Below are 6,000 nucleotides of genomic sequence, written 5' to 3' on the forward strand. Positions count from 1 at the left end.
TGAGCACCTAGGCTGGAGCTTGAGGCCATAGGAGGGATTGCTATCTGAAGCCTCTTTGTGAGGAAAGTGTTTATGGCAAAGGAGTTTGCTGAATTTAGGGCTTAGGAATAATTAAAATAGAAGCTGAAGATTTAAGGAATGTTGTAATGTTAGCATATTCTACTACAGCGTATAGAGATTAGGAACTTTAGAAATATTAATAGCTAGAAGCCCTTTTTAAGAAATAGTGAGTTTAAGATACTAGGGGCAAACAGGACTTAGAAAGGTAAGAAATAAGCTGAGGTTTGTGGTATGCAGTCCAGACTTAAGCACGAATTACAAAGTAATCACGAGTTAAAGTAAACACTATTCTGAGAGAACCGCTGGAGCAGAAACTGTTTGAAGGGCAACAATGACTTATGGAGACAATAAATCTGGGTGAGGGGAAATTGAAAATGTCAAACCTCTGACCTAATGCTTTTGTTAAAGTATAAAGCGAATCTTAAGCTTGAAATAAAGTTATGCAGTCCAAGTAAAATGAGAGGCTGCATAGTGACTCGCCGACACCGCCCATTTCTTCAGGTTGATTCCCTGGCTGCTGGAGCTGGATTCCAGCAGGATACGAAGGCTAGGGCAACTGAACATGGGCGTGCTAAGTCCTAAAGAATAACTCCAGCACTGTGTCAATTTGCAAAGACTGGGAAAGGTGGTTGCTTGGGAGGTTTTTTTTTTTTTCTTTCATCCCAGCTTTCAAGGAACAGTCTGTCAAAACACTAACTGAACACAAGCTAAAAGAACAGAGAATTCAGTGACCAGAGACGAAAAGAAATACCTTGCAAAAACAAAAGCAGCTTGAAAGTCATATGGGTAACTATAGCCTTCAACAATTAAAAACAAAAATCTGGAAAAGAGCAAGAAAGTAATTTCTAAAATTACAATGTTACTTTTCAACAACAACAAAAATCACAAAGCATACAAAGAAACAAAAAAGTATGGCCCAATCAAAGGAAAAATGTAAACTGACAGAAACATTCCTGAGGAAGACCAGACACTGAACTTCTTAATAAAGACTTTACTCAAAAAGCTAAAACAGAGGTAGGAGTCAAGATGGTGGAGCAGGACATGGAGTTCATCTCGCCCCACAAATATATCAAGAATACATCTACAAGTGGAACAATTCTCCCAGAATACCTGCTGAACACAAACAGAGACCCTCAGACACCTGTAAGGACAAGATTAATCCTCAGGTAACCAGGTAGGACCAAAGAAAGAAACTGAAAAGTGGCAATGGATGGGACCTATGACCCTAAGCAGGAGAGGAGGTTCCCACACCCAAGGAAGCTCCCTCACCAGGGGTAGGGGGGGTCAGTTGGAATAAAAAAGGGGGCTTCAGGGGTTGGAGGAGAGTGTAGCACCTTTCTGTGGCATGCAGGACAGAGATCTATACAGGTGGTCTGTGCCACAGCTTTGCATGCTCCAGGCAGAGACATGTGTCTCCCAGTGCGATGGGGGCTGGATGCTGACCAGGGTGTTGGGAGAGCAGACCCAGAAAGAGGACTGGTATTGCCTGTGAGGAGGCAGCCTGAGAATGGGTGTGAGGAGCACCATAACTGGGAATGCTCTTGTAAGAAGCCCGGGCTGCCACAAAAGTGAAGCAGCATTGTTCAGTGACATGCAGAGAGAGGAGTCACCACTGTAGCCTCTGTCCCCACATGCTGGTTGCTTCCACTATGGGCACTAGGGGGGCACCTGCAGGAGTGGGCTGGTGTGGACCTGGTTGCCATCTCTGGCCCCTCCCACTTGGTGGGCAAGTGTGCCACAGTTAGTTATTGCCTCTGCCCCCTCCTGCCTGGGCGGGCCCATGCACCCTTGATCCCTTCCCACCTGTGAGGGCTTCATGTGCTCTGGGATAGCCCTGGGAGGAGACACCTATAGGTAGCGCACACGCAGAGGGGAAGATAAAACCACAGCTGAACCCCAGGAGCTGTGCAGCTAAGAAGAAAGCTGAAATTTCTCCTCCAGGCTGGCTGCATGAACAAACGATTTACTCCCCCAAACCAACTTTGTAGACATGGCACCTAGAGAACATCTAAACATATTCAATAGCTCTCGTAAATGAGATGGGTCTAGCCATAGCAGCTGTGGGCTCTGGGGGCACTAACACGTGGGGGATGGGCTGGGCTGAGCTGTCCCCATAAGCAGTCACAGTGGGTCCAGATGCATGATTACTGCAATCCTGGGACCTGACCTCAGTGAATCCAGGCTGGTGACCTGATGAAAACAATTGGCCTGAGAGAAGCCAGAGCCAGCTGCTAGAAAACCTACAGTTAAGGTGAGGCTGTGAGCAGTGCCAGCAACAGTATAATCTGTGAGCATGGACAGTGGGTAAAAGGTGACATAACAGAGCGTGCTTGCAGATGAATAGCTCCACAAGAGGAATACTCAGTGGCTTCTCTCCCAGCGGGAATCCTCCAGTACCACCGCAGATCAGAAACACAGCTGAAATACAGATGTACTCCCACAGCTAGGGAGGGCAGTGACAGCACAGAGCAAAGGGGAGGCTCTGCTCAATATCCAGGTGAGGCTGTGGTCACCACATCATCAGTCACAGCTCTTAAGGTGATAAGCATAAGCTGAAGAGCAAGGTGGCACACATTCGAACTAAAAACAGCCCTTGGACCAAAAAATGTTAAAACCCACACAGGCTACACAGAGCCATTTCCATGTTAACAACAGCCCTCCAAGACAGTATGAGGGTTTGCTATTGGGAGGAAGATCTCCAGAACATGTAGCCTTGAATGCCAGTGGGGCTTCAAGTGGGCGTGCAGGACCTCCACAGGGCTGGGGGAAACACAGACTACATGCTTGGAAGGTGCACTTGAGGTCTTGTGCAGTGTGACCCAGCTCAAAGCAGTACTTCCAAAGGAACCTGGGCTAGAGCTACCTAGTGGTCTTGCAGGGTCTCCTGGGAAGGTGGGGATTGGCTGTAGCTCATGGGGGAAAGAATACTAGTAGTGAAGGCCCCAGGGAACTGTGGCATGAGTACTCATCTAGGTCCCCATTCTGGCAACAAGATCTGATCCTACCCAACAGCCTGAAGGCTCCAGTGCTGTAAAGTCTCAGGCTAAACAAACCAACAAGACAGGAGCAGAGCCCCACCCACCAGCAGACAGACTGCCTAAAGTCATACTGTGCTCACTGCCACCTCACAAACAAACCCTTTGAAGCAGCCTTGTGCACTAAAGGAACCACACCCAGCTCCACCCCACAGAGAGCACTCACCAGTCTCTCTGACAAGGAACCTGCACAAGTCCCTAGACCAACCTCACCCACCAGGGGCCAAACACAAGAAGGAAGAGGAAAAATAATCCTAAAACCTGAGGAAAGGAGACCACAAACATATAAATTTAGAGAAAATGAAATGACAGAGAAATATGCTGCAGAAGAAAGAACAACCTAAAGACCTATAAGAAAAACTAAATAAAGAGGAGAAAGGGAATCTACCTGAAAAATAATTCACAGTAATGATAGTAAAGATGATCCAAAATCTCAGAAAAAGAATAGCAGCACAGACCAAGAAGATACAAGACATGTTTAACAAAGAGCTAGAAGATTTAAAGAACAGAGATGAATAACAAAATAACTGCAATGAAAAATTTACTGGAAAGAATAAATAGGATAACTGAGGTAGAAGAATGAATAAATAAGCTGGAAGACAGTGGTAGAAATACTTCCACAGAACAGGATAAAGAAAAAGGAATGAAAAGAAATAAGGACAGTCTCAGAGACCTCTGGGACAACATTAAAAGCAACAATTGAATTGATTATAGCTGAAAACTTCCCCTATCATGGAAAAGGAAACAGTCACCCAACTGGAGGAAGCAGAGTCCCATACAGGATAAACAAAAGGAGGAACACATGTTAACAAAATGTTGAGACACATGTTAGTCAAGCTAACGAAAATTAAATACAAAGAAAAAAAACATAAAAGCCAAAAGGGGAAAAGCAACAAATAATATACAAAGGATTCCCCACAAGGTTATCAACTGATTTTTCAGCAGAAACTCTACAGGTAAGAAGGGAGTGACACGAAATATTTAAACCAATGGAAGATAAAAATCTATAGCCAAGAATACTCTACTCAACAAGGTTCTCTCATTCAGATTTGACAGAGAAATCAAAAACTTTACAGATGAACAAAAGCTCAGAGAATTCAGCACCACCAAACCAGCTTTAAAACAAATACTAAAGGAACTTCTCTAAAGGTAGAATAAATATGATATCAAAGCTATCAACTGTTAGATGAGGAGAGTACTGATGCAGGAAACAAGGACAGCAAATTGAAACTGAAAGACCAGCAACTTAAAACAATCTATACAGACCACTATATTGAAACCACATTAAAACACACACACACACGGGAACTATAAACCAAGAAACAATAGATGCACACACAAAAAGAAAAAGGAACCCTAACACAACACAAAAGATAGTTATCAAACCACAAGAGAACAAAGAGAAAGGAAAGAAAAAAGACCTACAAAAACAAATCCAAAAATATTCAGAAAATGGCAACAGGCACATACATATCAACAAATACCTTTAATGTCAATGGATGACATGCCCAAACCAAGATACAGATTTGCTTAATGGATACAAAACTAAGATCCATATACATGCTGTCTACAAGAGACCCACTTCACATCTAGGGACACATACAGACTGAAAGATGCTGGATGGAAAAAGACGTTCCAGCAAACGGAAATAAAAAGAAAGCCAGTGTAGCAATACTCCTATCAGACAAAATTAGACTATGAAACAAAGACTGTTACCGAGAGAGAAGGAAAGACACTACATAACGACCAAGGGATCAACCCAAGAAGAAGCTAAAACAATTTTAAGTATATATGCACCCAACAAAGAAGTGCCTCAATATTTAAGGCAAAATCTATCAGCCATAAAAGGAGACATTGACAGTGATGCAATAATTGTGGGGGACTTCAATATCCCATTTTCATCAATGAACACATCATTCAGAGAGAAAAATCAATACAGAACCACAAGTCTTAAATGAAATATTAGACCAGACAGAATTGATATTTGTAGGACATTCCATCCAAAAGCAGCAGAATAAACTTTCTTCTCAAGTGAACACAGAACATTCTTCAAGATAAATCACATCTTAGGCCACTCTTCTTTGGTCGCAAAGAGTCGGACATGACTGATCGACTGAACTGAACTGGGCTGCTAATCAAGCCTCATTAAATTCAGGAAAACTGAAATCAGATCAAACATCTTTTTGACCACAATGCTATAAGATTAGAAATCAATTACAGAATACCTAGAGACAAACGACACTGAAAACACGACAATCCATAACCTATGGGCTGGAACAAAAGCAATCCTAAGAGTAAAGTTTATAGCAATACAATCTTACTTCAGGAAGCGAACAAACAAAACCCCAAACATCCTAACTTTATACCTAAAGCAACTAGGGAAAGTAGAAAAAACAAAACACAACATTAGTAGAAGGAATCAAGATCAGAGCAGAAATAAATGAAATAGAAGTGGAGAAAACAGAAAGGAACCACAAGTTCCACGTTTGTTCAGTGGATTAGAGGACATGGAAAACTGTAAAGATGAAGAAAAGAAGGTTTTCTATGTCCTACTGGTCATACTTAGAAGACATTTCCATACTATAACCATTGTTTTGTGTATGCATCTTATTCCTTAACACTATTGTTGTTCAGTTGCTCAGTCATGTCCGACTCTTTTGATCCCATGGACTACAGCACGCTAGGCTTCCCTGTCCTTCACTATCTCCTAAAGTTTGCTCACACTGATGTCCATTGAGTCAACGATGGCATCCAACCATCTCATCCTCTATTGCCCCCTTCTCCTCGTGCCCTCAATCTTTCCCAGCATCAGAGTTAATACTATATACGAGGAGTCTCTTGAGAGTGAAGAAGCTGGCTTGAAACTCAACATTCAAAAAGCTAAGATCATGGTATCAGGTCCCAT

This window comes from Oryx dammah, unplaced genomic scaffold (assembly GCF_014754425.2).
Source record: "Oryx dammah isolate SB20612 unplaced genomic scaffold, SCBI_Odam_1.1 HiC_scaffold_11077, whole genome shotgun sequence".
In the NCBI taxonomy this organism is placed as follows: domain Eukaryota; kingdom Metazoa; phylum Chordata; class Mammalia; order Artiodactyla; family Bovidae; genus Oryx; species Oryx dammah.